The sequence below is a fragment of the Schistocerca cancellata genome, chromosome 3 (genome assembly GCF_023864275.1).
Source record: "Schistocerca cancellata isolate TAMUIC-IGC-003103 chromosome 3, iqSchCanc2.1, whole genome shotgun sequence".
NCBI classification, from domain to species: Eukaryota; Metazoa; Arthropoda; class Insecta; order Orthoptera; family Acrididae; genus Schistocerca; species Schistocerca cancellata.
The window spans coordinates 649988706-650010278 of record NC_064628.1 but is presented as its reverse complement, the minus strand read 5'-3'; positions in this window follow the sequence as shown (position 1 = coordinate 650010278).

Sequence of the window (21573 nt, the reverse complement as noted above, 5' to 3'; positions counted from 1 at the left end):
GACTCAGATTTTCTTTTCTTCATATGGTGGGTTGCATGATGCACCACATGAAAGCTTATGCTTTTCACAACGGACAAATGCTTCGCCAGCTGTGTAGTGCCTTCCGGTGGTGCGCTAACCAAGGTAGATATAACTAACAAATGTAAAAAAAAGAGAAAAAAAGCAGGTGGACATTCGAACTTCAGCTGTGAACAGGCAGAGTTAACTAGTGGACGTGCGACCATACTGTGTCAACATTGAGTCACAAAACACAGTACAGCAACATCTCTAAATGAAGTGTTCCAGACATTCTCCAGAATGTTTCGAAGAAGAAAAAAGCATGTGCACAGTCTGTCTCGCACATACTGACTTCTGAACAATATCGACACGTGGGCGCCTGAGCCCGGCTTGATTGAATTGCACAACGCCGAAAAAAGCATCACGGATGACGAGGCGTGGTGTTATCAATATGAACCTATCATAGTACAATGAGGTTCATAAAATCAAATGAAGGGTCAAGCTTTGACAATATAAGCAACATTAATTGCATTGTGACACGCGAGTTGAGTAACGTCCCACAATAAGACCTTTCTGACAGTCTGATTTGACTGTACGAAAGGTTCTGTGCGGCGTTGTATTCGAGTGGGACGAGCAGAGGGCAGAGAGATAGAGTGTCAGACAGACAGACAGACTATGTACAACACCTGAAACGTTAAAGGCAGCTTCTTAACTTTTCTCTATCCAGTCTCTAAACAAATCTAACTGCGGGATGTAGATAAATCAGGTCAATTTTAGTCACATAGCTCCATTAAAAGCTTGGGCGATGCCTACTTATAGGGAAATGTGGGCCAGAACACGTTTTTGCTCGCCTCCCCTTAAGGATTCCACAGGTTTGGTACTGTCTTCTTATGTCGAAGTTGATCATGATTGATTCCTAAGCTTCTGAGACTGAAACGGAATGATTAATTGAATCATACTCTCCTTAATTACTTGTCAAACCTTGGCCTCACAGCTCGGAGGGCTACGAACTGCACTTCTTGTGATCCATATGAAGTTTCACAGGCTTCGAGTTTGTAATTACGGAGCGAACTCACCTATATAGACCTGGGGTCGAACGTGATGAACGCAACAACAGCATGACGGATGATGTTCGTGCACTGTCATATACCGGACGCTGTTTCGGCGCCCCGGAACGACTTCCTCTCCCATGCCAGCCTATCTACCTCAGAGAAGCACTTTCACTCAATGTCATCGGCTAGTTTTGGGTGTATTCAAATTGCTCTGAGCACTATGGGACTTAACATCTGAGGTCATCACTCCCCTAGAACTTAGAACTACTTAAACCTAACTAACCTAAGGACATCACACACATCCATGCCCGAGGCAGGATGCGTAGCGGTCACGCGGTTCCAGACTGAACCGCCTAGAACAGCTCGGCTTTGGGTGTATTGCAATCTCTCTGTTCCCCTGCACTTTGTACCCTCTTTAGCGCTACTGAGTGCCTAATTTGCGACACCTTCCTTCCAGGATTACATTTGGGTTGGTTGGTTGATTGAATCGGGGAAGAGGCCAAACAGTGAAGTCATTGGTCCCAACGGATTGTGGAAGGATGGGACGTTCTTCAACTCGTGTGTCACAATGCAATGAATGTTGCTTATATTGTCAAAGCTTGACCCACCATCTTAAACAGCCCAAAACATTAGCAAACTGCTGTTTACGATTGCTTCTTGTTCATTATTTCTGTCATGTGCACACAACAACTGTTTTAAATAATAAAAATTACAGCGCTTACATGAATAACATACAGTCAGGAGCGAAATTTCGAACGTTTTTCTGTTCCTAAACACGTATGTACTTCAGTAATACGACATCTGAAATCGTCAATGTAACTTATAATACTCTATCTATATCGATAGGAACTGAAGCTGGAACTCATAAACCAGTGCTTGTTTGCATACTGGTACTGGTTCTTGTTAGTTACATTTTCAGCTTTCAGCTCGTATGCACAATATTTTTAATATTCACGTCTGCAAAAAAACCTTCCTATGTGTTCTTTGCTAGCCTATAGACGTGTCCAATGTGGGAAGATGCAAGGCATGCAATCGTATCTTGCGTATATCCGCATAGTGAACGATTATTGAAATGTCAAAAAAAAAAAAAAAAAAAAAAAAAACAGAACGGGATAGTGGTGCACTTCCTTGCAGAACAGAGTAGTTGTTTTATTAGATTGTCACTGTACTTTACACATCTCACTTTGAAATCTTGCTCATGATGTGTCATTCTGTGTGTGACCAAAAAAAGCAATTTACAGGATAAAAAACCCATTTTTAAACATATTCCAGCACTGTGCAGTACTTTAAATATGATTAAGCGAATGGTCTCAAACGCTTAGAAACCGTAAAAAGGATATTTTGCCTTAATACGTATGTAAGACATTTCTTAGTGATGATACCTATATGTTACCTGCGTAACATAAAGGGGTACTTTTCCAACAATACGCTGGTTGCTTCTTTTCTTGGAATACTTCTCGCCAGTAGCCCTGTAAGTTTTTCAGGAGTAACCAAACATACCACAACTGTCCCTAATGTACGTCCACTTTTATCATCTGCTTCATTTTACTTTTGAATTTCATTTTGAGGTTTTCGGAGTATAGAAGTCTTTGCCATGCATTCTGATACACCCATAGTTACTTAGTTTCATGTTCCATGTATTTTTGCATGGTAAATCTTAATGATGTGAACCAATCATTTTATATTAATATCAATTTTTTTGTAAATATGCCCCCATGATGATCAGGCAGATGTCAGTAATTCCTAGTCTTCACCATTTACACATTCAATGATAGATGGTCTTTTGTGGATTAGGGATTGTCAAAGAGAAACTTTTTCAGATTTGTTTCAAATTTTACTTTGCTATCTGTCAGGCATTTTATATCCGTGGATAACTGATCAACACTTTTGGTAGCAGCATTGTAAACCCCTGTTTGTGTTACGGACAACCTTAATGTGGCTCATGAACGTCATTTTTTCTTTTGATATTGTGATTATGTACGCCACTGTTCCTCTTGAAGTGCAGTAGACTGTTTACAACAAACATCACGAGGGAATAACTATGCCGTGAAGCTGCTAAATTGCTACTCACACGCCGAGTAGCAGGCAGGCAGGCAAGATGGAAAGAGTGTTCACGTTGTCTCTTGCTGTTCTAGCCAAATTCTTTCTTTAACGTGGGAGGGAACGTGAACAATGAAAAATTAGGCATGAGATACTGCACCGACAATCGGCGCGGTTGCGTAGCCGTGTGTTGTGCGGGGACGAGTCCGTTGATACAGCTGTGGCTCAGATGTGAAAGGGTTTACGATTTGGAAGGCAATGAAAAACACAGGAAAGGAGAGAAAGGACGCACATACTCGGTTAGTACACCCATAAACAACTCAAGCTGGTATTTTTTATGGAACAATAACGTCTGGACATAGTCAAAGCACCCAACACACTCGAAACTGGGCAAGGGCACGTCAGAGTGACGTCACAGGGAAGTATCACTGCGGTGATCCGAGGAGGTATCAATGCGGCGAACTTAACCTTTTGAGCTACCATGGCGGACGTCAGCTTTCAAGTTTGTGACGTAATGACTGCATCCATCCTTTTTTACTTCCATGGTCAAAACACGTGGTGCGCACAGGTAATCTGAGGTCCAAAGAATCTGTTTAGTGATGAGACCCAACGTATCTGAGTGTGAAAGTTCAAACTACAGTATGAATACGATTCGTTGGAAATCTGTAAAAACAAATGATCCAGATGGACATTTCACGTACGTTGCAACCCACTCTGTATCGCAACCATCTTTAACACACATTTGTAAATCTGAATTACTGTTTATCGTAGATAGACTCACTAGTAAACGAAAGTAACGTGTATTTTGAAGAAGCATAAAAGCCAGCCGATAATGAATTGTATCAGTTCGAAACTGCAACGGTACTTTTTGAATAAAGTAACCAAAAGTAAACTTGTGGCTCGTTGCTCCTGTGCACAATCAACAATTTATTCTCTGAGTGTTCACTTTTAGCGTCTTTGTTTCTATTAATGTGGAGCGCTCCCTTTGCTTTGCCTCATTTTTCTGATGGTTTTGAGCACCTTACCCCACTTTTCATAGTCTAAAGTTTTCACCAGTTTTTCAAAAGTTATAAAGGGATGCAAGTTTTTCTCAGTGCTACCTCACACTATTACGAGGAAGGAAAGAATTGCTTCTCACGCCTGAAAATTAATTAATCTTTGTTTAGCATCTACGTTTGTTGTTCTATCACGCTGCTGAATGGCGTTTCCGTCTAACAGACTTCCGAATGTAACGTACTATTTCTTGGTCGCCCATTTGTGTTAGACTCCAGAAGGAAGACGATTGTTCGGTCTGAAGATATTGGACCGGTCTTTGCCTAATCCTCCTAAATGTGTGGTGTTCGGAGCCAAGTAATTTCCCCACGACTGCCGGTATTTTCGTACACTCGTGGCAGAGCTCGTGGAATAGACGTGCAGAACTCGTTGGGGGAGGAAGTAAATATTGTACCCTCTGGAGCTGAGAGGTGATGTTTTCGTAGTGTATTTCAGTATTCCGGAGAGGAAGATCTTTCGTGACAAGCGAACTGTTCAGTACGACATGTCGAGACCTGTCCTGAAATTATTTATACGGGAAGAATACACCAAAGGGAACACAATGGCAGAATTTTAGCTGCTAAGATTCACTGCAAGTATCATTCTAAAAATGTTACAAATTGCCAAATTCGTAGCTCGCCAGTCGGCTGGAGGTATGCACACTCCTGCTGTAGCTGCGGGAGACAGCACATGCACAATACTGTGGGTGCATAGCCGTGGTTGATGACATATTGGCAAATAGTTAACCAGGTACAAGCGCGATTGTAATTTGTAAAGTGAGTTTCAGTTCCGGTTGGTAACTTCCCTGACATAATTACAGTACTATTCAGTTGAATCTGCAACTCATTTAATATCCATAATAATTAACAGTTGCCTTTGCTGTATCACTAATTTTTGACAGTGGAGATAAAAAAAATAATTAATTTTCTTTGTGTTTTCTTCTCATATGCTAGCTAGTAGAATTTGTCATTGCAGAGGTTCCAGACTTTCACAGCAATATAGAATTCAGTTATGTTTCCAGCCTTGCAAAGATGAAATGTGAAGAAAGTGGTATGTAGTCAAAATAATCTACTTCTCCTGAAGACCTACATATGTGTTATTTACCAGTTAATTAATGGATATTCATTTGAAAAGTGTGGACATTTGGTTTGAAATTGTCGGAACATTAGAAGAAATAACTGACGATTTTCGTGCGATGATTTCTGTACTAATTAAAATCCAGAAGAAAAACACAGTAACGTCCTAGCTGGAAGCAAACATGTATGGTAATAGCTTTAAGTGTTAAAGAAAAGGTTGTAAATCTTTTGATTAAACGAAGGAGGGAGAAAAAGTTAAGCAGCCGTGCAAAGCCGCTTCCGATTCGTAAAATCTGATCTCGAATTGTATAAATACAACAAAGATTTACACGAAATACGAAATACACGAGAAACTGAAACATGGAGAATTGTGAAAGAAAAAATATTAGAAATATTTAGAAATGTTCGCGAGAAATGAGCCGTTACAGATGGATATCTATGTTACTAAGTCCTCTGAATTGCAAGTGAGATTAACACTACTCATTTCCATGTTTCATCGACCTTGTTAAAGAGATTCAGAAAATTATATGGAAATGGAATTCGGAAAATTATGGAGTTTACGTCAAGTAAACTATTAAAGAGACTTGATTCATAGGCAGTACTACAGAGAAAGATGAAGCTGCTTCTTATCTCCTAAAACGCTATGAATAAAACCATACAATCAAGATCCATGAGAACTGCGTGGAAACCACACTATATCATTTCAATCGAAAGAAAGACAAAATTGCTTCTGCATTCGATGAATAACAATCATATCCCACAACGCCTGAGATAAATTTCAGTAGATTACTGTTTTCACAGCTTTAAAACTGTCCTGATGAACATCAAGGCAGGTTAGGACCAAAAATTTAAAAAGAAGGACTGGTTAGTTTCAAAACATCCCTTAATCGACGTAGCAAAATCTGGAAAAAATTGAAGAGTGAATTCCAGTATTATATCCGAAACATACTCTTACCAGCTGCAGAAAATAATTCACTGCAGTAGATGTAGATTGGGGATTGTAGCGGACCTTTTCAGAACTAGCAATTTCTTACTCTTTTTCCGCACTTTTTTCACACTCTCAACTTTTTGCACTTTTTCTCACTTCATAGACACTTTTCAAATATGGCACTTTTCCTAAACTTGAATCTTTCCACTTTTTCAGGCTCTTTTTGCACAATTTTTCCAAAAGTCATAAAAAAACTAAGTGACATGATCAAAAATTGACGAAAGAACCAACTTTTTCTATCACACTTTTCTAGCGCAGTTATAGTGCAGTTTCTCAAATTTGTTAATGTTAGATAAAGATTCATGAAAACCAGCTGTTTAACAGGTTTCTAAATTACATAGACATATTACGTTTACATTAGCACATTGTTGATTATTAATCATACAAAAAATTGAAAATTTTCTTTTTAAAATTTTTACTTATATAAATAAAAAGCGATAATGCAGTTAAAAAACTCAGAGTCAAATGAAGTTTTGATAAATAAGATATGTAAAAAAATGTTGTGGAAACAAGAGTTTAGATTATTTTCATTGTCAAAAGACTGGAAAATATGGTTACATTAGTTATTGTAAGGAGTGTAAAAATGAACACTATACAGAAATCATTAATAACAGTATAGAAGAACACAATAGAGTAAAAACTATGGAATGAAACATCCAGATGTAGTAAAAAGATGTTCTGAAAATAACAATAAAAAATTACTCGAAAAGGTTCTTTGTGACTGTGGGGAATATGTATGTAATTCTTATCTCAATAAACATCAACATACAAATATTCATATATTGAAGACCATACATTTCCATCCATTGTATCAGAAAATTCTTTGTGAGTTTGGAAAGTATATAACAGAAACGTATTACAAAAAAATCTAGTAAAAATAAAGTGTGATCAGCTTCAATTTTATTGTGAACCATCAAAATTTTACATATCTCGATTTGAAAAAATAAATCCTAGCTTACCTGTTTTAGAAAGCAATACTATTCTAGAAATAGGCATTGAAACAGCAGACATACATAGTGAATGAAACCAATTACATAAATTTTATTGGTGATCACCACAGATATAGGCATTGAAACAGGAGACATGCATAGTGAATGAAACCAATTACATAAGTTTTATTGTGGACCACCATAATCTAACAAATTTAAACATATATCAAGGAAAGTAGTAATTCTCACCTTCTTATTGCTGACCACAGCTGTGGGAGATGATAGTACTGATAAAGAAAAAGTTATAAAATACTTACATAATTATGGTTATCTGGATACAGAAACTGATAACATTGAACTAATTTCACAAAATAATGATAAACTGAAAGAAGCTTTTACCTCACTCCAACAAAAATACAATTTAAAAAATACTTGTGAAATACATAAAGAAACACTGGATTTTATGAGTAGACCTAGATGCAGTGCTGAAGATCATGTTGCAACATTTGCAGCACATGTTTCAAAATGGAATAAAAAGAATATAAAATGGACATAATTTGGGCAACTAAAAGAATGTATGAAATGGGAGAATTAACTTTTCAGAATTGGCGAGACAAAACTGATTTAATTTTTGAAAAAGATTACATAAATTATAATTTTATATTTTCCAATAAAAGACGCTTTCATATAAATGAAGCTTCTGGCAGACATTTTTGTTCAAGACTTTTTGCTGGAAAAGGGAAAGTGTTTGCAAATGCATTTTATCCAAATATTAGTAATGACATTACAGAAATTGATATGGATCAAGATGAGGCTTGTTATTTCAACACTGATATAAAAACTATAAAAAAACAATAAATTTGTATGCAATTTTGGTTCATGAGATTGGACATACAGTAGGTTTAACACTATTGAGCACAGAAGAATCAATTAAGAATGCAATGTATAACAGTTCAATTACCGAGTTACATAAAGATGATATTCTTGCAATACAAAATTTAAATTAAAAACTGAATGATCCTGATCCACCAAGTCAACCACCAAGAAAAAATGATGTAAGTCAAACTGCACCAGAGTTGTTTGTGTTGAATAATAAATTGAAATACTTTTTAATTGTTGACCAATTGTTCTATATTTACTGTAGTACAGTGGTTTGGATAATGGATTTAGAAAATATAGACATTAACACAAAGCCACAATTTATAAGGGATTGGTTAAACTTTTTACAAAATAATTTTCAGAATATAAGTGGAACATGTGAAAGAATAAACGGAGATGTATTGTTTATTAACAACATGAGTTATGCTATTGAAATACCATTCTTTAGATTGAAAAGTGGCTATACAAAATCTTTAACAAAACTTATAACTGAGAAAGAACACAGTTTTTCATTCTTCAGTTATCACTTATTCTGGTAAAAGTTTGGTATTTTTCGATAAAGTGTATTTCATAGAAATTGATGAATGTAAAAGCATTTATACCAGATTTGGAAGAATGAAGAGAGAAATTCCAGGTTTACCACTTGTAGTAGAATTGGCATTTCGATGTACAAATGGTTTGTTTTATTTATTTATGGGCAACAATTTCTATGAATTTAGTGAAATTTCTAAGACTTTGTTACAGCAGGTAAACACGATCTTCCTTTGTTTCGTTTAGATTGTTCAAAATCCAGTTAAAAATTTTCAGTTATTCTAAACAATTTAAAGGAGACAGTCAATCAGTTGGAGGTTTCAGATGACTAGTGAATTGAATAGTGACCATATGGTAATGTGTCCACTTTATTTTCTAAAACAACTCTCTTATTATCATGTGGGCTTAGTGCCTTTTTATTCATTTCTACAGTGTATATTTCATGTTGTTCATTTTTAATGAGATTCATTGTTCTATATTGCTCCTTATTAATAAACAGGCAATGTTTATAATCGTCAAACGTAATTCTCTTCTTAACAACACCTTCCTTCAAACCTTTTACTTTTTTAATTTCTTTTTAATCGACTCTGTAGGCGTACATTTTTGCTATTAATTCGACAAATTATATCATAACTTTTCCACAACATTCGTCCTTCATTTTTCCTAACCATTCCTTATTAACTTGAGGAATATTGTAAATGTTGGCTTTTGGATAATCACTTGTATCAAACAATTGCAGCATATTTTTCATATCTTCATAAAAGTCTTCAGTCTTTATTATTTATTATTATTATTATTATTATTTTGAGCTTTTCCTCATTACAGAGGCTTATCTCCAACATAATAATTTACTTGGAAATTACAATACAAACAATAAACGTTCTTAAACTATATTCTCAAAATATTCCTCCAGGTGTTTCGATCTTGTGTGTCTTCTTCCTCTGCGCCCATTCTCCTCGTTGTGTGCTGTACATTTTGGAGCCAGGTGGTCATAGGTCGTCCTCTGCTTCTTCTCCCCTCCGGTTCCCACTCAAGTATCAATTTTGGTATTCTGGTTTTCTCCATTCGTCGTACATGCCCGTACCACTGTTTTTTCTTCCTATCCATTACATCATATATTCTTTCTTTTATTTCCATTCTACTTATTACTTCGGTGTTCCTTGTCTTTTCTTTCCTGGAGATTCTTGCTGATCTTCTCCAAAAGTCCATTTCTAGAGCTTGTAATTTTTTAATGTGCTTCATGTTAATTGTCCAGGTCTCCATTCCATACAGAACCACACTCTCTAATATGGATTTGTATATTAATTTTTTAGTTCTGCTTGTTACATTCCTGCTCCATAAGACTGAGTTAAGCATCCCAATGACCCTCCGTCCGCTACTAATTCTTTTATTGATTTCTGGCTCTGATTTTCCCTCGATTTCTAAAATGAATCCCAAATAACAGAAAGTGTTTATCTTTTTGATTTTCTTTCCTTCAATGTATACCTCATCTGAATCATTAGTCAAGTATTCTGTTTTTTGGTAATTTATCTTCAAACCCCAAGTTTTGTATGCTACTGCTAGTTGATTGCACATATACTTAGAATCCTCCCCATCTTGTGCTACGACTACTTGATCACCAGCAAATAATAAATGATGTAGGTAAACTCCATCTCTTATTTCTAATCCCATACTATTACATTTACGACACCATATTCTAAGGCTAATATCTATATAGATCTTAAATAATGATGGTGATATGGGACAGCCCTGTAAAAGGCCTTTGCTTGTTCTAAATTTCTGTGAAAGTTTATTACCAACTTTCACTTGGCAAATGTTATCTTTATACATCTGTTGTATTATTTTAATCAAGGAAGGGTTTATGTTTGCCATATGTAGTGCTCTCCAAAGTAATTTTCTTGGAACAGTATCATACACTTTTTCTAGATGTATGAAAATTAATCCTATATTTTCTTTTATTTTTCCCCATGTTTCTCCAAAAACTGTCGTAATGTGAAAATATGGTCTACACATGATCTCCCAGCCGTGAATCTACATTGTTCTTCTTGGGTTCTAAAATTTTTTTCCAGTTTGTTTTTAATTACTTTCCCAAAAATTCTCATTAATGTGTTTGTAACACAAATTCCTCGATAGTTTGAACAAATTTTGCGATCCCCTTTCTTAAATATTGTATTAATGTAACCTAGCTTCATCTTGTTGGGTATTGGATCTCCATGTATCATTTTGTTAGAAAGAGCTGTGTTATCAGTTTCACAATTTTGTCACCACCATATTTCAGACACTCCAGATTGATATTGCCTGGTCTCAGTGATTTACCATTCTTTCCTGTTCTCAACGCCTGAATCACTTCACTTTCTAAAATCTGGATCTCATCATCTTCATGTCCTTTTTCTTCCCCTGTTCCTTCTCCTAGATATTCTTCTCTGTCCTCATTTAACAATTTTTGGAAATACTCTTCCCATTCCTTTTGTGTTATCAGTTGGAGATTAGTTTTGCTTTTTGTATCCTTTCGAAGCCCTTTCAATACTTACCATGCTTCTTTTGCTCTCCCACATCCTAATTTGCTAATCACCTTGGCACATGTTCTTTCCCATGCTTCATTTTTTGCCATCCTTATTTTTTTCATCACTTCATTCTTCTTTTCCTTGTATATTGATCTTGTTTCTTCTGATTTATCATTCAACCACTGAAGGAACGCAATTCGTTTTTCTCTAACAAGGACCTCTAGTTCCTCTGACCACCACTCTGCTGCATGGTTGTGCTTGCTATCTTTTTTACCCAACACCTCTGTTGCTATGATTTTCACATTAGCTTTTATGTAGTCATATATTTCCTCTGTACTTCCTTCAAATGATTCAACGAGTTTGCATTCCATCCTGGCCGCAAAGAGTGTTCTGGTACTTTTGTCTTGTAGGCTGTCAATATTAAAAGGTAAATTTTCATCTTTCTCAATCTGGTTCGTTTTATTTATGTTACTTGTATCACTCCTTGCATTCTTCCATGGCCAGAAAGACTTCATTTTAACTAGATAGTGGTCTGATCCACACTGGGCTCCTCTATAAGATCTGACATCTACTGCTTTGAAACTACTTGTTTGCCTAATGATAATATAATCTATTATAGAACGAAGTTCTTTGGTGTTCTGTTGCCAAGTATATTTATGAATGTCTTTTGTTTGAAAAATGTGTTGGTAATTATTAGATCAAATTGTTCACAAATTGCAATCAATCGTTCCCCATTGTCATTATATTCGTCCTCTCCATGTTTTCCTACTATTCTACAAGGTTCTCTAATTCCTACCCTTCCATTAAGATCTCCCATAATAATCAGTTCCTTTCTTCTTGGGATTTTTTTCAATAGTCTCCCTGAGGGTGGCCCAGAATGTATCTTTCTCCTTATCTTTTGTGTCATTCGTGGGTGCATATATGCCAATAATCAAAACTTCCCTAGCAAATAATGTCATTTCAACAGTTATAATATGTTGATTGATGAATGTCCAATTTGTGATTATTTCTTTCCATGATTTCTTTATCATAATGGAGACTCCTGCTTTGGCTCTTCCTGCTTTTGATACCCCACTCCAGATACATACATAATTACCCAGTTCTTCTTCTCCTTGTTCTTTCTTCTTTGTTTCAGAGAGTACGACAGCATCCATGTTGAACATGTCAAGTTCTGCAGGTAGTAAATTTATTTTAGTGGAAATACCTTGCACATTCCAGCATCCAAACGTAATTTTCCGTTTCTCATCACCAGTTCGTCATCAAAAGTTCCAATATTTCTGAGGTATATTATTAGGTTTTTAGCATTTTTATGTTTTTATGTAAGTGAGGAGCTGGCCCACTGCACAACCCCCAAACCGGAGGCTCAGGTAATTTTTACTCACGGTTTTCTTCCTTTAGCCAAATTTGTTAACCTATAATTCAGATTACAGTAACTATGTGCAGCAGCTCTTAATTTACCAGTTAAATGATCATTATCTCTTACCTTATGTTTGTAATCTTTTTCATTCTCGATAAGATTTTTCAAAACTTCTTCATTTTCTAGAAGCTTTTTCTTCAATTATGCTTCGTTATCTGTTGACTTTGTTACCTGTTCTTTAAGAACTTTGTTTTTATGCTGCAATTTATTTTTCAGATTAACTAGTACTTCAGGCATTTCTTTTAAATTTCCTTCACAAATATGACATCTCTTTGCTTCTGAATATAATTTATTTTCTTCTGGTATTAAGGGATCTGTTGCTACAGGATTTGAGTATATCTCTCCAATTTCTTCTACTTCTCTTTTAATCATTTCATTAAACTTTTTCTGAGTATTTGGACTTCTGTACATAAAATAACAGAATCCTGATGGCTAATTTTTTACTATTCCATAGTGTATGATTCTTCTGGATTTGGTTTACATGTGCTGCTTTTCAATAATACACTCTCAAAATCAGCATAAATGACAAAATGACTTTTCATAGTATTCTGATAATTTTTTGCATATGATTGTCTCTCCTTTGCTTCATAGTTCTATTTTAACTGGTTTATTTACTATCCAATCTGGAATGTGTATATTCAGTTTTTCTTGTGAATTAAAATGTTATAAACATGAATCACAGAATAAAAAAAACATACCTTATATTCGGTTAATTGCATGGATGTTAGTCTCAATAGATCTTTGATCCAACAATAATGACCATTGTTTTCTTCTTTGTAGTATAATAAATTTATATATTTACCTTTCTTACAACTTTAATTTTTAATAGGTGTACAACAAATCTTTCATCACAGGAATAAATATCAAAAGACATACCAAGGACTTTTTCTATTTTATCAAGATCACTTCTTTAACTAGATATCAAATTTCTGTAATTTTTCATCAATATCAAGGCCAACATTTTTATATTTAGAAACTCATTAAGGATCTTCGATTGCCGGATGTAATGCCAATTTTATTGCCCACAGAAAACATTTTTGATCACTATTCTCAACATTAATACGAGCTTTTTTATTTGGAATAGCTTTTGGTAATTCTATATATGATGAACAATTCAGTGGATTATATCTATTAATTGCTAACTGTAACCCAGTAACTATGTCTAAAGTCCACCCCGGACCTCTTGCCTGATGCTCTGATAAGACTCGATAATATTTCTCTTTTAGCATATGTATGTTGTAAAGTATTTAGAAATCTAATTAAATAAGGTATACGTTTGGGACTGTTGATAATAAAATCATAAAATTTACTCATTAACATTTATGTTATAAGCATTTTTTCACTGTGATAATTATTATTACCAGCAATTTCTCCACCATGAGTAACTACTAATCTGTCAATTATGTCTCTAACATCATTCATCCAGATGTACTCAACTGGTTTTCCAGTATATTTTGTAATCATTCCTTTACCTGCTTCGGTTGGAGAAATCTCTAAGTAATCTGAAGAATCATTATCTGTTGATTGATTTGGTTTGTAATCATCAACACTTTCCTTAATCAATTTCTTATACTATACGCCTCCTTAAGATATAGGTTTATTTGGATTTTTGGAAGAATATAGAGCACCAGAATAAATTAATATCTCTGTATATTTTGATAAATCTTCTCCAGCAAATTCAACACCTAGATCATCCATAGTACTTTATTTTTTGTTAAAAGTCTCATTAATCCATCTGTACCCTTAAAAGTTATTCTACGAACTGTTATCTCCACTGAATTCTACAGGTAAATTACCAATATACTGAAAAATACCAACAGGTCTTAATCCAAAAGTATGATCTACACTGTGATTAACACATTCTAATATCCTGTGACTTGTGTTTATAATTTTACCTTTTTCTGTATTTGTGATAGTAGGATTTTTATTAAGAATTTTTTATTTTTTATTTCTTTTTCATATTTTCTTAAAAGATCCTGTGTTTCTGACTAAATTAATGTATAATCTCGTAATGGTACATCCCTTTCTTTATGATAAGGAACTATTTGCTTTTCAATTTCTCTATTTTCTTCAGAGTAGAATATTTCTTTTGAATGATAAGGTATCCATCCTAAAAAAACGTTAGAATGTTCCCATAAGAGAACAGTTTAAAGAAGATCCATTAATCGGGATTTTATTCTACATTTTTACTCCAAATATTATATCAAATAATAATAACTTATATTGTGATGGAGAAGTTGTTTTAATTCCAGAAGTTCGATAAACCCATAAAAAACTAGAAAAATATATTCACAGTGTAAACCTTCTAGAAATATTAAAGAATATAAAACTCTAAATAGAGTTGTTATTGAAAGTGATGTTCAATTAGATATTTATAAAAGAGATAGTATTGGAGGTTTGTTAGGTTTCAGTAATCAGAGTATTAAACAAATTGAGCAGGCCATTTCTAATGATGCCCCTTTTGAATTAATCAATATAAATTTCAATTTGGCAAATGGTATGTTTGTTAAAAGTGGTGATCATTTCCATAGGGAAACAAATATTTTCGCTTCTATTAAACCAAATGTGATGTTTGGTTCACCTATTATTTATGAGCCTAATCATTCTATATTTGTACCAATACTTGGTAAAGTTCTAGATTTAATAATAACTATAACCAATAAGAATGAAGAAATTATTGTTCTTAATGGAGCTGATGTTTCAGAAATGAAATAATTTTTCACAGATTTATTTTCTTAAATAAATGAACAAGACTGAGAGGTACCAATTTTAGTCGTTTCTTATGAATTAAAAGACTACATCCAAATTAAATATTTCTAATAAAAATATGGAAATTAATATAAACATTAGTGATGGATGGTTACATCCTAATGAGCTCAACTGTATGTAACTTCTGAAGTAATTCATGAAGATGGAACATATTTTACTGATTACAGAGGAATACCAAATGTTTAGATAATTGATAACTATATTATTAAGCTGTTTGATTTTATAACCATAAAGAAAGGAAATAATATTCTTTCTAGAATTGAACATCCTTTATTTCTTCTTCAGTTTTACTTCAGTCAACTTCACCTTTGACTGATAAAATAGCATTAGGACATATCATTAAATATGGTAAAATAATCAGAATAAATAATGAAGTATTATATCCACTAGAGTTACTTGTAACATCTTTCAAGGATTACAAAGACATGATATGTGAAGCTGATTTAACTACTTCTTTCACATTTAGTAGTGCTAGTAATGATTGTCTTTTAAGATAGAGTAGCACAAATGCAGATGGAACTGAAATTGCTGGAAGAGTACAAAAAAGGTAAAATAGTTTAAAAAAACAGAAATTAGACTTCCAATTGTTATACATAAACCACAATATGAACTCAAATTATAACAAAATAGACTTAAGAATCCTAAAATACGAATATCTTTTTATGATTTACAGGCACATGAAGTTGTTGGTTTAACTGGCAAAAGAAATTTTAAATCAGATATTGCCAATTATTATAATTCTGGGCAGTTTGATATGCCTTACTTTATATTTGTAGTAGTGTGGTGTCACTGCCAGACACCACACTTGCTAGGTGGTAGCCTTTAAATCGGCTGCGGTCCGTTAGTATACGTTGGACCCGCGTGTCGCCACTATCAGTGATTGCAGACGGAGCGCCGCCACACGGCAGGTCTAGAGAGACTTCCTAACACTCGCCCCAGTTGTACAACCGACTTTGCTAGCGATGGTTCACTGACGAAATACGCTCTCATTTGCCGAGACGATAGTTAGCATAGCCTTCAGCTACGTCATTTGCTACGACCTAGCAAGGCGCCATTACCAGTTACTATTGATATTACGAATAATGTACGCCGTAAAGGTGTTCCGTTCGTCTGGACGACGGAATGCGAACTCGCCTTTCGCCAGTTGAAATCGGCGTTGCTTTCCAATACTTGCCTTACGCCATTCGATCCCCAGAAGCTCCTTTTGTTGATGGTGGATGCATCGGATTTCGGGATCGGTGCTGTGCTTGCGCACAAAGATGGATCGCACGATCGCCCTATTGCCTTTGCGTCCAAATTGCTCTCGTCTGCGCAAAGAAATTATTCACAGATCGAGAAAGAAGCATTGGCTCTCGTATTTGGTGTTACAAAGTTTCATGATTTCTTGTATGGTCGTCACTTTACCATCATCACAGACCACAAACCTTTGACATCGCTTTTTCATCCGACCAAGCCTGTACCTCCACGTACAGCGCAGAAATTCATTCGCTGGTCTATTTTCCTCTCACAGTACCGCTACGATATCTTGTATCGATCCACTTCTAAGCACGGAAACGCCGATGCGTTGTCCCGTTTGCCTGTTGCTGAGGATAGAGCATTCGATTCCTCCGAACTTGCTTGCATGTTCATTGATTCGGAAACAGATGACGTAGTCGAATCGTTTCCGACTGACTGTCGGCGTGTAGCTACAGCCACAGCTGCCGACCCTGTCCTTGTTACCGTTCTGCGTTTTGTTGGTACGCAATGGCCCTTGTCAAAATCACGGATCGGGCATCCGTTGGTTCGCCGATTTTTTGCTCACCAGGAGAGACTTTTTGTACGATGTGGTGTTTTGCTGTTGCGTTCTGATAATGATCAGTCCAGGGTCGTGGTCCCACGTTCGTTACAGTCCTCTGCCTTACAGCTTCTCCACCAAGGACATTGGGGTATAGTGAGAGCGAAACAACTTGCTCGTCAGCACTGTACATGCCGCGATTACGAATATGTGCTCTTCTTGCAGGGTGTGTGCTGAACAACAATCAGCACCACCGCGAAAATTCTTTGCATGGCCAAAAGCCACTTCTCCTTGGCAACGCTTACACATCTACACTCCTGGAAATTGAAATAAGAACACCGTGAATTCATTGTCCCAGGAAGGGGAAACTTTATTGACACATTCCTGGGGTCAGATACATCACATGATCACACTGACAGAACCACAGGCACATAGACACAGGGAACAGAGTATGCACAATGTCGGCACTAGTACAGTGTATATCCACCTTTCGCAGCAATGCAGGCTGCTATTCTCGCATGGAGACGATCGTAGAGATGCTGGATGTAGTCCTGTGGAACGGCTTGCCATGCCATTTCCACCTGGCGCCTCAGTTGGACCAGCGTTCGTGCTGGACGTGCAGACCGCGTGAGACGACGCTTCATCCAGTCCCAAACATGCTCAATGGGGGACAGATCCGGAGATCTTGCTGGCCAGGGTAGTTGACTTACACCTTCTAGAGCACGTTGGGTGGCACGGGATACATGCGGACGTGCATTGTCCTGTTGGAACAGCAAGTTCCCTTGCCGGTCTAGGAATGGTAGAACGATGGGTTCGATGACGGTTTGGATGTACCGTGCACTATTCAGTGTCCCCTCGACGATCACCAGTGGTGTACGGCCAGTGTAGGATATCGCTCCCCACACCATGATGCCGGGTGTTGGCCCTGTGTGCCTCGGTCGTATGCAGTCCTGATTGTGGCGCTCACCTGCACGGCGCCAAACACGCATGCGACCATCATTGGCACCAAGGCAGAAGCGACTCTCATTGCTGAAGACGACACGTCTCCATTCGTCCCTCCATTCACGCCTGTCGCGACACCACTGGAGGCGGGCTGCACGATGTTGGGGCGTGAGCGGAAGACGGCCTAACGGTGTGCGGGACCGTAGCCCAGCTTCATGGAGACGGTTGCGAATGGTCCTCGCCGATACCCCAGGAGCAACAGTGTCCCTAATTTGCTGGGAAGTGGCGGTGCGGTCCCCTACGGCACTGCGTAGGATCCTACGGTCTTGGCGTGCATCCGTGCGTCGCTGCGGTCCGGTCCCAGGTCGACGGGCACGTGCACCTTCCGCCGACCACTGGCGACAACATCGATGTACTGTGGAGACCTCACGCCCCACGTGTTGAGCAATTCGGCGGTACGTCCACCCGGCCTCCCGCATGCCCACTATACGCCCTCGCTCAAAGTCCGTCAACTGCACATACGGTTCACGTCCACGCTGTCTCGGCATGCTACCAGTGTTAAAGACTGCGATGGAGCTCCGTATGCCACGGAAAACTGGCTGACACTGACGGCGGCGGTGCACAAACGCTGCGCAGCTAGCGCCATTCGACGGCCAACACCGCGGTTCCTGGTGTGTCCGCTGTGCCGTGCGTGTGATCATTGCTTGTACAGCCCTCTCGCAGTGTCCGGAGCAAGTATGGTGGGTCTGACACACCGGTGTCAATGTGTTCTTTTTTCCATTTCCAGGAGTGTATATTTGTCCAATGATAGCCAGCAGTGTACATTAAAAAGTGTGCAAATAGACACAGTATTTTAGGAGTATCGGTAGACATTGCAGGACCCAGTAATATGTTTCTAAGTTGATTTTCACATCTGGCCAACTAAGCTGCCCGATTGTCTTAAGATAAATATTTAATGTAGTGCTACATGTCTTGCAATGGTCAATTCGTTGAAGTGGTAATTGCAGGTTGCATAATGGCATGCTCTCGTTTTTGTGGAAAAACACCGTAAACGGCTTCCTATCTACGGAATCACGAATTCTTGAATGTTTACTCTTGGCCTTGGTACAGGTCCTCGTGCACAGCTGCTTTTACAGTGATTCAAGCAGAAGTCTGTAGAACGCAGTCTAGGAAGAGGGGCAATGGTGTGAAATCCCAGTCTCATGGAAGACAGCAGAGGCTATCTATTTGTTCAAAGACCAATAGAACAGAATACGGAAATTACGGTGATTATAGACTGTTAAATGGTATGTTCAAGATGTACTAAAAATCGGTGAAAAACAATTCTGTTTCCTAAAAGAAGATCAGATTTGTTGTAGAAAAAGACGTTTGTGTTGTTACAATACTGATAAAATAAAATCTTCACGGAGGCCATCGCTCCAACGCTTCTTGGGTCTCCCTGGGGTCTCTTTCCTGTAGGTGTGAAATCCAGGAGCTTCCGAGGCCATCTGTGATCTTCCAGCCGGGCCGTATGGAAGGCCCATTTCATTCGTTTGTCTTTGACAGTTCCTGCCATGTTGGGCTGCTAGTATAGTTCCTCAAGCTCTTGGCTGTGTCTGATCCTCTATTCCCCTCTATCTGCATTCAGAAGCAGACCGAAGGTCTTCCGAAGCACTTTTCTCTCATACATAAAAAAAATAAAGAGAATTTAATATTGAAACCCACTTTGCTAATACAGATATTGAGAAAGCTTTTGAACTAGGTGGTAGGAATAAGTTATGTGCAATGATGTATGACGGTGGCTATATGCGAGGGCTGTGCAGAAAGTACGTTACGATTGATCGCGAAATGAAAATCACAGTGAAAATCAGAAATGCGATGGAGCTCCGTATGCCACGGCAAACTGGCTGACACTGACGGCGGCGGTGCACAAATGCTGCGCAGCTAGCGCCATTCGACGGCCAACACCGCGGTTCCTGGTGTGTCCGCTGTGCCGTGCGTGTGATCATTGCTTGTACAGCCCTCTCGCAGTGTCCGGAGCAAGTATGGTGGGTCTGACACACCGGTGTCAATGTGTTCTTTTTTCCATTTCCAGGAGTGTATTTTGCTGGTCCATTCTGGGATGCTCGATGGTTGGTTGTGGTAGATTCATTCAGTAATTTTCCTTTTATTGTCCGGATGTCTTCCACGACGTCATCTGCCACCATCCAAGCGTTGTCTGCTATCTTTTGCATTGAAGGTCTTCCACAGACTATTGTTTCCGACAATGGCCCACAATTCATGTCCGCAGAATTTCAGTCATTCTGCAAGGCCAATGGTATTCAACATCTGACGTCCGCGCCGTTTTCGCCACAGTCAAACGGTGCCGCTGAACGATTGGTCAGGAACTTCAAGTCACAGATGTTGAAGTTGAATGAGTCGCATTCTCGGGAGGACGCGTTATTGCTCTTTTTGTCCTCGTATCGCTCTCAGCCCCGAGATGGTCGCTCGCCGGCTGAGTTGCTCCACGGTCGCCCTCATCGAACCTTAATGTCTTTGCCACATCCACCGCATCAGGTTCCCGTGCAGCAGCAGACACCTGCTTTTGCCCCAGGCGACGTTGTCTACTACCGCCACTATCGACGTTCACGGCGTTGGCTCGAAGGGCGTATTCTTCGCTGCCTCGGCCGCGCTATGTATTTGGTTTTGGGGGCCTCTGGTAAGGTGCGTCGGCATCTCAATCAGCTGCGCCTCTGTCGTCGCACGGGATCTGCCGCTCCCCGTCTGCTTTCGGCGACGGTGCCGTCCGGTTAGCGCCCTGGGGACCCAGCTACTGACTCGCCTCAGCCCCAGGTGTTACCGACGCTGCCTTCCATTTTGCCCCATGGCGACGCGCCGCCGCCACCGACGCCGCCGCCGCCTGTTCTCCCGCCGGCGACGCCCGCAGTGGACGCGTCGCTGCAACCGCCGGGCGCCTCCCTGGGTCACGCGCCGCCGATCGCTTCCCGTGACCAGTTGTCCTCTGACATGGAACTCTTGCCCGCTCCGGACCATATGTCGTCTCCGCCCGTCGGTTGCCCCGGCCCGATGGAGGTCGACCCTTCGGCCCCTCCTGTCTCTCTGCGGGCGCATACACCGCATGTTGGCGTGCACCCTGGAGCAGGTTTTCAGGCGTTTCCTAGCTCCCCGCGGTCCGAATGGCAGGGTGCGAGTGGCACAGCCTCGCCTGTTGTCACATACGTCAACATGGGGTCCTCCCCACGGCGGGTGGAAGCCTTATGCCACAACCGTCCGCCGATTTGCGGGGGAGGAATGTGGTGTCACCGCCAGACACCACACTTGCTAGGTGGTAGCCTTTAAATCGGCCGCGGTCCGTTAGTATACGTCAGACCCGCGTGTCGCCACTATCAGTGATTGCAGACCGCGCGCCGCCAAACGGCAGGTCTAGAGAGACTTCCTAGCATTCGCCCCAGTTGTACAACCGACTTTGCTAGCGATGGTTCACTGACAAAATACGCTCTCATTTGCCGAGACGGTAGTTAGCATAGCCTTCAACTACGTCATTTGCTACGACCTAGCAAGGCGCCATTACCAGTTACTATTGATAATATGAATAATGTACCGTCAAGAGCGACGTCACCATTTATGGATTAAAGTTAAGTATTCCACCAGCTACGTCCGTTTT